Source organism: Rhipicephalus microplus, unplaced genomic scaffold, assembly GCF_043290135.1.
Source record: "Rhipicephalus microplus isolate Deutch F79 unplaced genomic scaffold, USDA_Rmic scaffold_24, whole genome shotgun sequence".
Classification (NCBI taxonomy): domain Eukaryota; kingdom Metazoa; phylum Arthropoda; class Arachnida; order Ixodida; family Ixodidae; genus Rhipicephalus; species Rhipicephalus microplus.
Window position 1 is genome coordinate 8,221,299 of NW_027464597.1, and position 18,774 is coordinate 8,240,072.

An 18,774-nucleotide genomic window follows, 5' to 3' on the forward strand; every position below is an offset into this window, starting at 1 on the left:
ATGCGCCAATGTGAGCACCCGCCCTCGCATAGTATATTGTGGCCTAGCTAAAGCCTCTATACTTTCAGAAAAGTACAGCATTCTTTTGATCTGCGCTGTTTCCTCCTCTCACTGGCTCGAAAGTAAACTGCAAGGTCGTGGCGCGTTACAGGGGGCGCCACTGTCACAAGCGAAAGAAAAAAAGCAACAGGCCGGAGAGGAGAGCATATGGCGGTAGTTAAAAAGTACAGCGTTCTTTTTATCTGCACCACTTCCTCTTCTCACCCGCTATACAAAGGGACCTCCTCTTCCATGCAAGGCACCGCACCCAGGTCTTCAAGGCGGTTCTTCGCTTCTTTGGGGACACAGGACTAGACAACCGGCTATAGAAGCCGCACGCCATGTCCTTGGTCATGGACGCCATTTCTCTTCTTCTCTCTTCTCCACATTTTTAATGCCATCATCCCACCCCTACAGGTGCTGAGCCGTGCTCCCAATTAGCGCTGCAGAAGCTGCGTCTTTTCCTTTTCTGAACCTCCCTCTCTCTTGGCTCGAAAGTAAACTGCAAGGTCGTAGCGGGGGCGTTACAGGGGGCGCCAATGTCGCAAGCGAAATAAGAAAAGCAATGCGCCGGAGAGGAGGTGGAGAGGGCGAGAGCAGATGGCGGTACGTTTACGAAGTATAGGGGCTTTAGGCCTAGCTCATCAGAAGCGTCACCTGCGGTGCTATTATGGCAACTCAACTGCATGGCCAATCGTGGGTTGGGGCTCGATAATTTCCCTCACATCTCCAGGGCAGACGGCACGTTTTGAGTAAGTTCGAATAAAGCGCCTTCTTCTCGCTTAACCACGCCTCAGCCTTCATGCATATAGCCCTCCGAGCCTTCACACCAGCAGGTTTTCCAGCAGCTGCCACCGCGCAAATCCCTAAGGACACGGAAGCGGAACTTCGTAGTGCACATAAATTCCAGGAGGAACCCTGGTGATCTTCTCTTATGCATCATACTTTGTTTGCAGCGAAGCTCCTGCGCTCTATGTACGGTTTTGACAACGGGTCCTCGCCCGATGAACAGGGTTGCGACCTGCATGACAACATAGCCGCCTTCTTCGCATGCAACTTACAGTTAGCGAAATCGTGTGTTACAATCTGCCGAAAGAAAAGGTCTGCATGTGAGTTTTGGTCTCCCTTCCCATTTGAACAGCCACAAAATTTAGTTAGCTAGCACGACAGATTAAAGTTGAGCTTGATCTACCTTCTACCTACCTACCTACCTATCTACCTATCTACCTACCTACCTACCTACCTATATACCTACCTACCTACCTACCTACCTACCTACCTACCTACCTACCTACCTACCTACCTACCTACCTACCTACCTACCTACCTACCTGATGACATCGTTTCTTTTGTTTTTCGGGGGAATTACATCTGTTTCATTACGACCCGTTATTTTTGCAAAATATCTGGCTCATGATTTTATAACTGAACCGCTTACTGAGTGTGTGGTGAGCTTTCGCCTTCAAGCATTCCAGAGCGTGATATGCTGCCTGCAAATTTTTTCCTTCTTTGCAGCATCGTGAAGGAACACCAAGGTTGCCTCGCTACGGTCAGGAAGACGTCTCATTGTGACGACTACGAACTCGGAATCAAGGCGGTTCTCGACTATGTCAACCAAGAAGCATGGTCTATCAGAGGCGTGCACTGTCCCAAGGAAAACTGCAAGAGGAAAACCGGTATTTTTCATCATTACTATTTTAAGGAGACACTCAGGAGCAGAAACATTTTTCCCGTATCAGTAGAGTACAATTTCACAATCCCAAAAACGTCACTCTTACCGCGACTCGACGCTTGGTGAGCTAGAAATTGTGAGAAGATAAAATGAGGGCGGCGACGCCATCTTGAGATTCTCACACTAATCTACACGACGCAAAAAAATTCGAAATTGTCTACTGGCTCCAGCGTAGATTCGAATCAATAAAACTGAAGTGCATTGTCTTCTGGGGGTGACGTAGGTTCCACATGCAAGTTTTTACAAAATTTCATCGCGCCAATGTCAGGAAAATACAAAAATTAGAATTTGAAATTTCTGACCTGACACGTGGAGATTTTGGCGCGAAGTTTAATAATGAAGCTTCATTGATTTACTCCGCTAATAACTAACTCACGATACTGGAACATATGATATTATTGTGATCAGTGTGCAGTTTTTTGTCACTCTAAATCAATGTACTGTTGGTCATTAGTGTCCCTTTAAATACATATTCTGGCCAGCTGTATTTCTCTCAGAGTAACAGTTGTGTTAGCAACATTAAAAGGGCTATGAATTAGTCATCGCACTAATCTAAGTCTATCGTTGTCATTGGGATTGTCATCTGTTAAGTTAGTCACAGAAAATATAGGCACACTATCTCAACTTAATGCGTCAGACTTAAAAAGAGCTATCTCTAACCTTATGTCACCCACTATCTTTCCGCCAGTCTGATGGGTACTGCGTGACGTAGAAAAATGTGGAGCTACCGCTGTGTCACCTGGTGTTGCGTTCGAAGCTTCACGCGGAAACACCGTGATATGATTGTGGGCTGGACCGAGGCAAGGGCGCTCCTCGTTTTTTCGGGCAAGGGGGATTCATTAATGTGCATCTAAAATGTAAGCACTTATTAGTAAAGTGCAATTTCACAGTTCTGGGAACACCAATTTCACCCCGACGTGGTGCTGGTAGGCTAAAAAATTCACAGCTTTGCCGCAAAGGCGAAGCAATAAACGCGATAGCAACACTTTGAAAGGTCACGCGCAGAATGGAAAGCAGATCGAAATGTGGCCCGCGTTTCTCGCGCACAAATTACACACGAAAGGTACTCATGGGTACGGATGCATGCGAACAAGCGTCTCATTTGTTACTTAGGTGAGTCTCTGAAAAGCGCATGCTTTTCGCAAGTAGAGACTGCAATAATTACAGTGACCTTTGTGTACTCGGTAACTACAGCAGAATCGTTCCACGTAAGGCCCGTGGCCAGCCAAGGCGTACGATCCTCCCCTTCTCGCCACCACGAGATGAGGGCGCGCGAGGGAGCGTTTCCTCTTCTTTAAGCTGAGCAAAGTAAGCGTAGGAAATTAGAGCGGTTGCCGCTGCACGATGTGGCGACGTGCGCTCATTGTGCCATCTATCTGGTAATGCCAAAAACACAGCAGCGGTGAGTGGTGGATATAAATAGTTTGCCGTTTGATCTATGAAAAACGTTCTCTTAGGTGACTTAGTGGTTAATGCCTCGGTTTCTCGATGCAAAGGTTTCTCGTTCGATTCTGCGCGCCAGAGTGCTTTTTCTTCTGTACTTTTTTTATTTCTTGCATTTTCATATATATTTATATAGATACGTATACATATACGGTGCATGATGCCGGCGTCGACGCCAACACCCGCGACCAAATTCACCTGAGAGTGTCCATATAACTGTTATCGCAATAAAACACGCGAAACGAAAATGCGGGGGGAAAAGTCACCGTGAAGGAGTACATTTTGAAGGCGTCTACTGGGTACTGCATAGCCTTTATTAAATGCGAAGCATTTCTTAGCGAACTTCGGCGACTTTGAGCGTATCTATCTATCTATCTATCTATCTATCTATCTATCTATCTATCTATCTATCTATCTATCTATCTATCTTATCTATCTATCTATCTGGCCACCTACGGCTTTTAGTTCTCCTGGCCGTTTCGATAATGGTATCGATACCAAACTTGACATGGCATAACATGACTGTAAGAAGAACATATTTGACGAGTCATAACATGAAAGTTATGACATGTATGTCATGAATGTCATTATTTACTTTTCATGGTCCTGCAGTTCTTGTGGTAGTGTCGTTCACATGGCATATTGCAAAACTGGTATGGTATGGCATGATTTCTTGGCAAACCCAAGCGACAGACCCTAACAATAAAATCATGACATGTGTGTCATGCAACAACATGACTACATGCCACGCTCATGATGCACTTGCGGCTGTTTCGCTAGCGTCACACACACCAAATTTGGTATTACGGGATGCGAATGGAAGACGAAGGTATGATACTGGTTCAAACATGATAAACATTAGAACAACATGACTACAAGCTACACTTATGATTCGCTCGCAGTCGTTTCGCTAGCTTCACATGTACCAAACTAGATATTAGACAACCCGCTTGGACGACATAGGTAAATGACACAACCAAACGTGATAATCACGACATGCGTGTCATGTAACAACGTGACTACATGCCACACTGATGATGAGTTCGGGGCTACTTTGCTAGCTTCGCATATGCCAAATTTGGTATTACATGACGCCAATGGATGATGAAGGTAGTGACTGGTAAAAACATGATAATCATGAGATGCGTGTCATGTGAGAACATGGATTCATGCCACATTCAAGGCGCCAATACATTTACACGTGACGTGGTGCGCGTGCTCGCCGGCGTTCATTTCGTCGCGTCAAGTCGGCAATGCCACGCAAGGCGCCGGTCTTGCCATATACCCTCAGGCATGCGCTGCGTTGCTTTGATGCGTGCGCGTTTCAATGTGTCCGACGTCCCTCCGTCATGAAAAGAGGGAGAGGCAGTGTTGTCTGGGTAACGCCTCAGGGTGAAATGCAGCATGTCGCATTTTGCGCCGGTTGCCGTCGGGCGCGTCAACGGACGCTCGTGACGTGGGGCGTCAGACTATAGAGTGCTTGCGTTTTGCTAACGTAGCGTCGCTGTGCCCACCGTGCTCACGCGTCAATGCTCCATTGGAGTATATTGGGCCCTTCATGATGCACTCGCGGCCGTTCTGGTAGCTCCACATATACCAAATTTGGTGTTACGTGGCATCAATGGATGATGAAATATATGACTGATGCAAACATGATAATCCTGACACGCATGTCATGTAAGAACATAACAACATACCACGCTCATAGCATGCTCGTGGCCATTTTACTAGCTCCACATATACTAAATTAGGTGTCACGTGACTTGAATAAATGAAGAAGGTAAACGACGCATACAAAAACGATAATCATGACACAAAAGTCATGTACGGTTGCATTTACCTCCACCTCGTAACGTTGTGCTGATTTCAAAGTGGCATGACAACTTTTCTCATTCGTGCTTCGCATATCATCGATTGTAACTGTACGAGGAATCTGCCAATTTTTTATAAAAGAAATTAACTATTGTCATCTGTCTGTTCTATATATCTAGCATACTGTCACGGGGTCGTGACGTGGCCGAAGACAGGAGACTTCTTGTTGGGATTTAACTGTTTATTTGGGCGAACCTGTGCCCGGTAAACAGAAAGTCCAATTACAGCAGCAGTCTCGCACAGATAGCAGTCTCAGACTGATAGCGGCGAACGGAGCGTCGGCCTTCGATCAACAACTGACAAGCGGCGAAGTGCGTCGGCATTTATACTCCCGCCGTCGAATGTTCTAGCGCTATTGCTGGTGGCGGCGTACGTTCCAGAACAATCTGTACCATTCGCACAGTGGGCGTGATCTTATCGAAATGATCTACTACAGTCCGGAACCCTCTCGAAAACTGCAGGCGTGGTTTGCGCTGAGAATCGTGTGGTGTTTTGGGACGATAACAAAAACTTGGGAAATGGAACGTGGCATTGCCCCCCTCCGAAAAAGGCATCGTCTCGATGCTTTAACTAAAGATGAAGGTACAATAATAATGCAAGAAAGTACAATGAATAAATTACGATACAACAATAATACAAAAAAACACTGTTTCAGTTTGTTAACGCGCATGAAACGGCTTGAGGCGTGCGACATGGACGACTTCAGGTCGCGATCGGCGTCGTTGAGAGTTCGTGATGCCATCGGGGACAACCTCGTAATCAAGTGGGCCGAGACGTCGAACCACCCTGTACGGTCCGAAGTACCGTCGCAGAAGCTTTTCACTTAGTCCACGTCGGCGTATCGGCGTCCACACCCAAACACGTTCACCGGGCTGGTATTCCACGAAGCGTCGTCGAAGGTTGTAACGGTGGCTGTCGGTCGTCTGTTGATTCTTGATACGGAGCCGCGCAAGTTGTCGGGCTTCTTCGGCGCGATGAAGGTACTCGCTCACATCGAGGTTTTCTTCGTCGGTGACGTTGGGTAACATGGCATCGAGCGTCGTTGCCGGGCTCCTTCCGTAGACCAATTTGTATGGAGATATCTGCGTCGTCTCCTGCACCGCCGTGTTGTATGCGAAGGTCACATACGGAAGAATGGCATCCCACGTCTTGTGTTCGACATCGACGTACATTGACAGCATGTCGGCGATCGTCTTGTTAAGCCGCTCGGTGAGGCCGTTGGTCTGTGGGTGGTACGCTGTCGTCCGGCGGTGGTTTGTTTGGCTGTATGCCAAGATCGCTTGAGTTAAGTCGGCAGTGAATGCCGTTCCTCTGTCGGTGATAAGGACCTCCGGGGCGCCGTGACGTAAGACGATATTTTCGACGAAGAACTTAGCTACCTCGGATGCACTGCCTTTTGGCAGGGCTTTTGTTTCGGCGTAGCGGGTGAGGTAGTCGGTAGCTACCACGATCCACTTGTTTTCGAAAGCCGACGTCGGGAACGGCCCCAGTAGGTCCATACCAATCTGCTGGAAAGGTCGGCAAGGTGGATCAATTGGCTGCAGAAGTCCCGCTGGCCTTGTCGGTGGTGTCTTGCGTCGCTGACAGTCCCGGCATGTCCTCACATAACGAGTGACGTCGGTGGTAAGACGTGGCCAGTAGTACCTTTCTTGTATCCTCGCGAGCGTGCGAGAAACACCGAGGTGCCCTGCCGTCGGATCGTCGTGCAGGGCCTGCAGGACTTCTGGTCGCAGAGCTGAAGGCACCACAAGGAGATACTTAGCCCGAAGCGGTGAAAAGTTTTTCTTTTGTAGAAGACCGTTTCGTAGAAAAAACGACGCAAGTGCGCGCTTGAATACCTTCGGGACTTCGGCGGTCCTGCCTTCGAGGTATTCAATTAGGGCCTTAAGTTCCGGGTCGGCCCGCTGTCGTTCAGCGAAGTCGTCGGTAGTTATCGTTCCCAAGAAGTAGTCGTCATCCGGGTCGTCGGGTAGCGGTTGGTCGACAGGCGCACGAGAGAGACAGTCGGCGTCGGAGTGTTTTTTGCCAGACTTGTAAATGACAGTAATGTCATATTCTTGAAGTCTCAGGCTCCATCGTGCGAGGCGACCTGAAGGGTCCTTCAATGTGGCTAGCCAACACAAGGCGTGGTGGTCGCTCACAACTTTGAAGGGCCTGCCGTAGAGGTATGGGCGAAATTTCGACGTAGCCCAGATGATGGCGAGGCACTCCTTTTCTGTTGTGGAATAATTTGCTTCTGCTTTGGATAGCGATCGGCTGGCGTAACTAATAACCCTTTCAAGTCCGTCAGCCCTCTGCACAAGAACGGCGCCAAGACCTACGCTGCTTGCGTCAGTATGTATTTCTGTCTCGGCGAATTCGTCGAAATGGGCAAGTAACGGAGGCGTCTGGAGGCGATGTTTAAGCTCCTGGAAAGCGTGTTCCTGTGGCGTTTCCCACTTGAACTCCACGTCGGCCTTGGTAAGGTTAGTGAGAGGATCGGCGATGCGGGCGAAGTTTTTCACGAACCGCCTATAATAGGCGCACAGGCCCAGAAATCGGCGCACGGCTTTCTTGTCAGTGGGCGGCGGGAATTCGGCGATGGCGGCTGTTTTCCGTGGATCAGGACGAACTCCAGACTTGCTGATAACGTGCTCTTCATACGCAAATCTGCACTTTTCTGGCTTCAGTGTGAGTCCGGAAGTCTTGATGGCTTGAAGTACAGCTTCAAGGCGCCGAAGATGCTCGTCGAAACTCGAGGAAAACACGACGACGTCGTCCAAGTACACAAGGCAAGTCTGCCACTTCAATCCTGCCAGTACTGTATCCATAACGCGTTGAAAAGTTGCAGGCGCTGAGCAAAGGCCGAAGGGCATCACCTTAAACTCGAAGAGGCCGTCCGGTGTTATAAACGCCGTCTTCTCTCGGTCTCTTTCGTCGACTTCGATTTGCCAATAGCCAGTCTTGAGGTCCATTGACGAAAAGTACTTGGCGTTATGGAGCCGATCAAGTGCGTCGTCTATTCGTGGGAGAGGATACACGTCCTTTCTTGTGATTTTGTTCAGGCGGCGATAATCGACGCAGAAACGTAGGGTCCCATCCTTTTTCTTCACTAACACCACGGGGGATGCCCATGGGCTCTTGGACGGCTGGATAATGTCATCCCGCAGCATTTCATCAACTTGTCTCTTGATGGCCTCACGTTCTCGCGTCGAAACCCTGTACGGACTCTGACGGAGTGGCCTGGCATTTTCTTCGGTTATGATGCGATGTTTCGTGATTGGGGTCTGCCGAATTTTCGATGACGACGAAAAGCAATCTTCGTATTGCAGGAGCAGGGCGTTGAGCTTTTCTTGCTTATCGTTCGGAAGTCTGGGATTGACGTCGAAAGCTATGGGAGGGGCTTGGTTTCTCTGAGCAGGTTCCGCAGAATCGGCGAGGGCGAAAGCACTAGTGGCTTCGACAATTTCTTCGATGTATGCGACCGTTGTTCCTTTATTCACATGTTTGTACTCATTGCTGAAATTTGTGAGCATAACCGTTGCTTTGCCTCCCCGCAACTCTGCAATTCCTCTTGCGACGCAAATATTTCGGGTGACCAACAGATGCTGACTGCCTTCAACGACGCCTTCGAAGTCAGGTGATTCAGGAGCGCCGACTGAAATAATGACGCTTGAGCGAGGCGAAATGGTGACTTGTTCTTCCAGCACATTCAAGGCATGGTGTCCAGACGGCGTGCGCGGCGGTAGTGCTTCTTCTGTGGATAAGGTTATCGACTTTGTTTTTAGGTTGATGACAGCACCATGGAGGCATAAGAAGTCCATGCCAAGGATGACATCTCTCGAGCAACGCTGTAGGACTACGAAGTCTGTAGGATAAATACGGCCGTTAATGGTGACTCTCGCTGTGCAGATTCCTGCAGGCGTTACGAGATGACCTCCGGCTGTGCGGATTTCAGGGCCTTTCCAAGCTGTCCTAACTTTCTTTAACTTCGCGGCGAACGACCCACTGATGACAGAATAGTCGGCTCCAGTATCGACGAGAGCGGTCACACTGCGGCCGTCGATAAGAACGTCGAGGTCGCTAATTCGCCGTCTCGCATTACAGTTAGGGCGTGGCGTCGGGTCACGGCTGCGTCGGCTTGTTCCGCTGCTTCCATGTTGTGTCGTCAGGCCACCTTCGGTAAGTGAGCTTTCGCCGTCAGGGCTTTGCCTGGTTGGCGTTGTGTTCGGAAAGCTCCGTCGCGGCGTCGTCGTCGTCGGAGGATCTTCGGTAGTTCGTCGCACAGCAACCGCACCTCCACCGGTTGCTGCCCTTAGTTTCCCGGATACGGGCTAGGAGACCGGCCCCGCGTTGAGCCAGAGTACTGTCGGTGGTGCGGTGACATGCGGCGGCTGGGCGACGGCGAGCGCGAAGGGCTTCGTGGTGTCCACCGAGTTCCTGTCAGGTAGTCGGCGATGTCACGTGGTCGTTCTCCTGGCTGTGGGCGCGGTGCATTGACGGCGAAGCCACGCAGTTCCATCTGTCGGTACTGGCAACGGCGGTATGTGTGTCCGGCCTCGCCGCAGTGGTAGCAGAGTGGGCGATGGTCAGGGGTGCGCCAGACGTCAGTCTTCCTCGGTGCACTGTGCTGGGCCGCTGGCGAACGGTATGACGTCGGTGGGGGTGGTGGCGGCGGTGGCGTCTGTCGACGGAAGTGCGATGGGGCGGCGTTTTGGCGTGGACGGGGAGGAGCGTTGTGGCGCAGTGCAGCGGCGTAGCTCATAGCTTCCGGCTCGGGCAGCGGTGCGTGGGGAATTTGAAGCGATTGCCGAACTTCTTCTCGCACAATGTCGGCGATCGAATCCACTTGAGGCTGCGCCGAAGGCAACAGCTTGCGCAGCTCTTCCCGCACGATCGCTCGGATCGCTTCATGCAGGTCTACGGAGTTACTGGCTTGAGCAGCAGCGCAGTCTGCAGTCAGGCGACGATTATACTGTCTGGTGCGCATGTCCAGGGTCTTTTCAATAGTGGTCGCTTCGGCTACAAATTCTTGGACGGTTTTCGGTGGGTTTCTCATCAGCCCCGCGAAGAGCTCCTGTTTGACCCCTCGCATGAGGAAACGAACTTTTTTCTCCTCAGGCATGTCTGGGTCAGCGTGACGGAATAGTCGGGTCATTTCTTCTGTGAAAATGGCGACATTTTCATTTGGTAGCTGAACCCGGGTCTCTAACAAAGCAGCGGCCCTCTCTTTTCGAGCGACGCTCGCGAACGTTTGCAGGAATGCGCCGCAGAAAACATCCCACGTTCGGAGCGTGGACTCCCGATTTTCGAGCCAGGTCCTTGCGGTGTCTTCTAAATAGAAGAACACACGACGCAGCTTTTCGTCATGGTCCCAGTGGTTGAGGGCGGCCACACGGTCGTATGTCTCTAGCCAGGACTCCGGGTCTTCGAACGATGACCCATGGAAAATTGGTGGTTCCCTGGGTTGATGCGTGACCATCGTGGGCTGGGACACTGCGGTTGTCATTGTCGCTGCAGTCGCAGTCATGGCCTTGGTGTTCCGCGGCTTGTCGTGTAGAAGCCTGTACTCCGGTGGTAGCCCTTGCTGTCGGCGGCTTGTTCGCTGCTCCTGGTTGGCGTCGGTGTCTTCTCCGCGACGTGGGCTGGGTTCACGGCTTGACGGGGGCGTCCGGTACATGAACGAAGCAGCACCTCCACCAAATGTCACGGGGTCGTGACGTGGCCGAAGACAGGAGACTTCTTGTTGGGATTTAACTGTTTATTTGGGCGAACCTGTGCCCGGTAAACAGAAAGTCCAATTACAGCAGCAGTCTCGCACAGATAGCAGTCTCAGACTGATAGCGGCGAACGGAGCGTCGGCCTTCGATCAACAACTGACAAGCGGCGAAGTGCGTCGGCATTTATACTCCCGCCGTCGAATGTTCTAGCGCTATTGCTGGTAGCGGCGTACGTTCCAGAACAATCTGTACCATTCGCACAGTGGGCGTGATCTTATCGAAATGATCTACTACAGTCCGGAACCCTCTCGAAAACTGCAGGCGTGGTTTGCGCTGAGAATCGTGTGGTGTTTTGGGACGATAACAAAAACTTGGGAAATGGAACGTGGCAATACGAAGTTTCAGAAAATTTTATTGAGCCAATGTCGCAAAAATACGAAAAATATTTATTAAATGCGGATCATTTCTTAGCCGCATGATGTCGTGTTTCGGAGGCGGCGCCGTCCACACCCCCAATACGCATGCTCGCGTCTCGAGCCAGCCCAAGAAGGCACGTGCAAAACTTTCACCCCCTTTCTCTCTCTCGCCTATATGTATGCACTGGATCGCGCTTTCAGAATTCAGTCAGGGGTGTCTTTACTTGGCTCTTTCTTGACGTTGGAGGCGATGCTTTTCTTTCATTCAATAAATAATAATAAAGACGAAATGACAAGTAAACCTTCTCAAGCCATACCCAATTACGCATCATTCACGCGATACACCCACCCCTCGGCGAAGCGTTAACTCGAGTTCCCCCCTCCCCCCGTGGGAAGATGTGAGTGGCAATTTTTTTAATTTGCTACGTCACACGTAATCATTTCCTAATGAAATTAAGGAATGAAAATTCCACCTTTATTTCTCTGCTAATAATAAACTTATCATAAGTGAAACTTATGCCATTAGAGTTTTAAAAGTGCAGTTCATCATTCTAAACCGAGCCACTGTTTCTTTTTAGTGTCCCATTTAACCACATCGAAGTGTGGACTAGTAGCAGGGATTTGAACTTGCACCATTGAGCTTAGCAGAGATGTTTTGCGTGTTCAGGTGTATCTTCAGGGAGTTGGCGGAAGCACGACTCAAAACTTCGACTGATTGATTGATATGCAGGGTTTAACATCCAAAAAACACCATATGATTGTAAGAGACGCCGTAGTGGAGGGCTCCGGAAATTTTGACTACCTGGGTGTCTTTAACATGCACCCATATCTGAGCACACGGGATTACAGCATTTCCGTCTTCATTAGAAATGTAGCCGCCGCAGCCGGGATTCGAGCCCGCAACCGGAGGGTCAGCAGCCGAGTACCTTAGCCTCTAGACCACCGCGGCGGGGATCTCCTGCTGACTTCTGCACCTGACTTCTGACTCCTGTACTTGATGTTCGTCATCAAATTACGCAACCGCTAATCAAAGATCGACCAGTAGATTTTCATTTTTGATTTTTTTCTGTCTCGCGGCCTTCAGTTTGTTTCTTTTTTGCCATGCTTTCCTAAAACCGTCCGTTCAACTTGTTTGGCAGAACATGAGCATCAACATACATAGGCCAGTGTTTCAGAAAGCTCTCACGCATGCACTAGTACTGTTTGATTTAGTGCATGACACAGCGTCATGCCTCGACAGCTGATGAACGGAAAGTTGTTTGTACTCTTTTATTGAAGTCAAAAGAGTAACTACGGGATTGCACATCTCAGTGTATGCCCAAATGTAGAGAGATGTATGATATCTTGAATAGAGTGTGCCATATAGCACAGGAAAATGTTTCCGTCTCAGACCATCTTGTAGAAAAACGACCATGACGGGACAGCAAGATGAAACGGCGACACACAAATGCCACGGCATGCAGGCGACGGCGAACGTCACGGCAGCGCCGGGTGCCCAGCTGGTGTGGCGACAGCAAGGGTGGGGGAAGGGGCGTTTCTTTCTCTTTTTTTTTCCGCGCTCACGCTTGTGGCTGAACGGTTCTGTGTAAGTTGATGCCGGTTCCTGGCGCCAGGCTGGCGTGACAGAGCCGGCGGCTCTCCCCCTTTTTTTTCTTTTTTTCTTTCTTGCCCCTGCTCTTACCGGCTGTATGCGTGACTTTCGTGCCGTGCGGCTGTCACGGGTATTTTTTATTGATGGGTTCCCTATATACAGGATTTTAGTCAGTACGCAAGAGCGCGCCGCCTATGTGCCATTCATTATCCGGCACCTGACTTAGAGTGTACTATAAACTTTCTTTACAAGCTTGACATTTTCAGCTTGTATGTGTATTTACATGCACACAGAAACACAAACGCACACGAATGGTCACATATGGTTCGGAGCAGCGCCGGAATAAAACCTTGGCTGTGACGCTCCACAGTTATATGCCATTGCAGCAGAACACGTTAATTCATTCTATTATCTACGGAGCACAGTTGCATGTAGCGCTGTTGCGAATCGGTGGATGAATGGATCCATGTAAGGGGGCATTCTCTTTGTTCTCTTTGAATTGGGGTGATGGCAAGCACCAAGATGCCTACGAACCTTCTCCGTGACCTATAGCTCGTACCACACACACAGTTTCATAACAGCCCTCTGAAGGGTAATGTGGCGCTCTTATCTGTGGGTGCACAAACGCATGACAATTCAGGTACAATGCGAACGATGGGTGGTTCACGGATTTGCCGAAGGTTTGTCTTGACGACTCCGCTTAGCTCCATGTGGCCTGCAGCGGCGTTGCCCCAAGATGAGGTTCCGTAAAAGTTGAGCATTCCACGTCGCCTTAAAAGTTGGTCAATTCTAACCAGCAAACTAGCTTCAGGGCCAACTATTTTTACTTTATTTAAAAGCGAGATTTGATTGATTGATATGTGAAGTTTAACGTCCCAAAACCACTATATGATTATGAGAGACGCCGTAGTGGAGGGCTCCGGCGATTTCGACCACCTGGAGTTCTTTAACGTGCACCCAAATCTGAGCACACAGGCCTACAACATTTTCGCCTCCATCAGAAATGCAGCCGCCGTAGCCGGGATTTGATCCCGCGACCTGCGGGTCAGCAGCCATGTACCTTAGCCACTAGACCACCGAGGTGAGGCTAATTAAAAGTGGAAAAGAGACATAAAAAAATCAAGGCAGGTTTGTGTTGTTGGTGCCAAGCCTGAAAGAAGTGCTTAGTTGGGCAGCCTTTTTTGCTTCTCTTCAGTTTTCTTTTTCTTTCTTTCTCTGTTTCCTGCTTTATGTCTGTTTGTTTTTCTTTCGTTCCTTATAGCACACCTTCCTGTCCCGTTATCTATTTCCTTTTGTTCATGTTCTATCGATCTTTATTGCTATTTACTCTTTCTTTCTTTCGCTTTCTGTTTCTTGCTTTGCTTCCTCTTTTATTCTTCCATTTGTATGCGTCATTTTTCTGCTTTACGCCAAACGACAACAGCATTCGATAGCGCAGGCCCACAAAGTGCTCCTCACTTATCGTCATCAAGGCTCTCGAGGAACAAGAGAAAGAAGACTTCTCCTTGGAGTCAGCACACGCTCAATACGCTACACACGACTACTCTTTTCGTGGTTTTGCCTGAGTTATGCCAAACCACGGTGGCAGCATGTGACAATATGCGACAGCCCGGACCCCTGAGGTCACCAAATGTGCCTCGAAAGTTGCAAGCATGATGACTAGACATATCCATGCACTACCTATCTTTATAGTCATAGTTATTATTTTATAATATAGTTATTATTTTCCGCAGTGCCACATAGTAGAAAATTTAAGAAATGTAGTGGGGAATACAAAGGAAGTATTGTAGAAAGTTCTATGAACGGTGCCAAGCGTCTATCAACTATGACATTCTCTGGTGACCTTTTCCTGCCACTTCTTTTTTAAAGTTTGTTTGCGCCCACCGCTCACCCTGCCGTTACAGGTTTTACGTGGAATTCCGGTCGTGCATCCAAGTGCTCGCGCAGTGCTACTCTCCCAGCGACCTCCAATCGTATCTGGCACACTTCACGGCGGTGCTCATGGACGGCTACGCTGAACTGTGCAAGCATCACAACGTAGCCGGTAAGAGCCTAACAAAGTGAAACACAGTCGCACACAACCAAACGTCGCCGAGATCACAAACTGTGTAATGCGGCAGCGGTGTAAATCATGGGGGCCACTCTTTCGAGTAGCTTGTGTGTAGCGGGGCTGCTGCATTCTATAGCCACCCAACTTATCCACTCTTGACGGCCGATTGGCGCCAGAGCTTCGACAGCGCTGCCGCACGCGAGTCAAGGCCTGAATGGACGTACCTGTTTCGGCGGGTCATCGCGCGTATTTTTGACGCGACGCCGCACCCTCTCTTTATGAAGAGAGAGGGCGCGCAGTTGCGTTTTCTCTTTCCACAGGAATAAAGTGCGGCACCGCGTCAACAAGGCGCGCGTTGACGCGTTCTGATGGGTACGTGTGGTCGGGCCTTTACAAAAGCTAGCTGTGTATCAGTAACAGATGACACGAAGCATGCACCGTGTTTGCGCATGCGCTCGGTTTTTACGTTTCGCGCTGCATGGCGCTGAGCCTGGACCAACCTGTACAAGTGCACTTCTACTGCATTATTAAAGCGTAGTTTCTCAAGTATGTTTCAAAAACATTCAGAATGCGCACGCCGCTTGAAGGGCCCCACCAACTAAACTATCAGGGCGGAACGTTCTCTGCACAACTAAGTTAGTTTCTACTACTTAAATTGTAAAGACATGCAAGCATACATGATGCAATGAAATCTGAAGACGCTATAATGTCATGTCGTCTACATGCCGAACAAAGCTGCTGCTCTGTACAAGTGGTATCAATCGCCGCGCCGTGGTGGTTTAGTGAGTAAGGTACTCGGCGCTGACGCCCAGGTGTCTGGATTGAATCCCGGCTGTTGTGGGGGCATTTTCGATGGAGGCGAAAAAGCTTTGGGCGCACGATAACAAACCCCAGGTGGTCGAAATCTCCGGAGCCCTCCACTATGGCGTTTCTCATAACCATATGGTGGTTTTGGAACGTGAAAACCCACATATCAATCAATCAATCAATCGAGTGGCATCGATCTTATGGAAGGTTCAACATGTAATGTATTGGATATTCAGGTTCTACATCTGCTATCACGTGTTCAGGTCAACAACAATCGCAGATCAACTGTCTGCAGGTGACTCAGCAGCATCGCTATGAGTGTCCATGCATGCTGGGAGACAACGAAAGAACTCATCATTACTCAACACACTGAAACTTGTTACCAATCATTGGACAGTCTAGTGTTTCGTTTACCCAACAAGTAAGCAACTCATGTGATACTACAAGCCCCACACTATTATTCCTCTCCGACGCGTCAGCTTTGTTAGATGATAAAAATTCATAATTACAGGTTCAAAGCATTCACAGTGTCACCTGGTTGTGACGTTGACGAAGGCAGCAGTCAGTGTGCTCAATACAAAAATATGCGGGTAAACTTGAGCTCGCGAAATGAAAGATCAAAACAAAAAGCGATACAGGCCTCGCAATATTAGGGGTGACAACAGTATTCCGCCGTCGAGTTATCTGCCATGCGATCAAGTGCACGCATATACAGGCGCGAATTAACATCCCTGTGTTATCGCTGGTGGCTGCATAAGCCCTCGTATGAACTAAACTCGTCCTGCGCGCATCCTTAACGAAACAATTTCGAAGACTCGCAAAATTTCTCTAACAATAAATTTGATTTGATATGTGAGGTTTAACGTTCCAAAACCACCATATGATTACGAGAGACGCCGCAGTGGAGGATTCTGAAAATTTCGACCATCTGAGGTTATTTGACGTGTGCCCAAATCTGAGCACACGGGACTACAGCATTTTTGCCTGCATCAAAAATGCAGCTGCTGCAGCCGGAATTCGATCCCGCGACCTGCGGGTCAGCAGCCGAGTACCTTATCCCTTTGAACACCACGGTGGGGTTCTTTTTATTATTTTCGCAATTGAAAAAACACGGTGTTTTTTCTGTGTCGACTTTGCCTCAGTGGTTTCGTTCACTTAACGCGTAATAATAACCGGGTACTGTCCGCAGTCTCCTCACCCACGGCTCTCTCACCCCGTGAAGTACTCTGGTTAAACCTTCTTGCCAATGAGGCCATCAGCAAATCATTGTGCAATGTTTAATAAAACTAACAATGTAAGCATTTATCAGGGCCCCATAAGTGGCAGGATTTTTGCATATAAAAGTCATAATTTGTACATAGTCACGAGGTTTTAGAAGCCAGCAGTCTACAGGTTGAAGAGGAAACTTTTTATTTGGGCGCACATGTACCAGGCAAACGAAAAGTCAAACTACAACCAATGCACGCTGTGCAGTAGCAGCGACCAACAGAACGACGACCGTAAATAATGTGATCTGCGGTTACGCACGTCGGTATTCCTTCGTGCGGCATCAAATATTGGATTCTTATGGCTAGTGGCCGCGAAAATTCCAGAAAAATATCAACTGTCAAGGTTTGACGTCTCCAAACCACAATATGATTATGAGAGATTATGCGATGTGATTATGGACAGCTCCAGAAATTTCGGCCACGTGGGGTTCTTAACGTGCACCTAAATCTAAGCACACGGGCAAAAATGCGGCCGCCACAACCGGGATTCGATCCACGACCTGCAGGTCAGCAGCCGAATGTCTTAGCCACTGCACTACCGTGGTGGATGACAGTTTCAGAATAAGCTCAACTGTTGGTGTTCGCGGGCTCAAGTCTATCGAAAAATTCTAAAATAACCTGAAGGTTCCCAGGAATGCGGGTGCCCTTAGCGAAAGGCAGTGTCCATACGTGTGATGCACCGGTTAATAGAAATGCAAAAAAGTGCCACCATATCCACGAAGTGAATGATGATGAGGGGGCGGAACTCCGGAGGTAACCCTGATAAGCCATGAAACCTCCGTACATTTTGCACACTAGATTTTATTACAACGCATCCCTAGCGTACGTCGCCGCACTAAATCGTACGATTGCCTTCCACCAATGACACGCGCCTTATGTGACATCATTCCTATTTTATAACATCTCGCATCTTTCATCATCAACTACCCAGACAATACAAACCTCACGGGGGCATACTGTCCTCACATGGGCATACTGAGGATGTCCTCAGGACATCCTCAGTATGCACCCGTGAGGACAATCCGATGCCCTCAGAATGTCCTCTTATGGTACTAGAAGAGCACTAATCCCGTCCCCTTGTCCGTACACATAACAACCTCAGCACATCCTCAAAACAACAATTCAGGACTTTTTCAGTATCTTTTCAGGACAACGATAGCGTGGCCGGTTCGGTTGTGGGCAGTGATACTACTTAGGATTTACTTCTTTTCATGACATTTTCATACATCAAAAGAAAAACACCGGCGAGGTCTTGAGTATATATACTGTATCAATCAACAGAGAGGCGACAGTGCTGGACTTTTAGAGTAAAACAAACAAAGCTTATTGACTGAAATTTATTTATTTAACAGTAAATATTTACAATAGACAGCTTTGTCAGGCATTCGAGTCCGCCTATAGTCTGAAAAAATAAAAGCAGTATCAAGGCAGTCAACACACCTCAACCAACTACATTTGTAATCTTCTTCGAAAGTTTGACACAGTGTCCTCATCACCACGTGTATCGCGCCCAATGCACTCACTAGTGCTAGAGGCTCCGCATGACAGCTTTTAGTACACTCGACATGGGCGTTGACTTCACTTGCTTGAGGTCGGGCCATGTGTCAGATGCAGAAGTTGATCCTTTCACGTTGGGACCAGGCTGCTTCGAAGCCCAATTGATCGCGATTGGCTGTTGTTCCAGGCTGCTCCGAACCACATCTCGCCGCGGTCGGCTGGTGACAATGCATCCATGATCAGTCGGAACGTTGAGCAGGCCAGTGCACCCATCAACACGGCAATTTACCTACCGTCATCCCTTACGACTTACACTCTCACACATATCTCACTTCTAATCATGCACACAAACAACAAAGG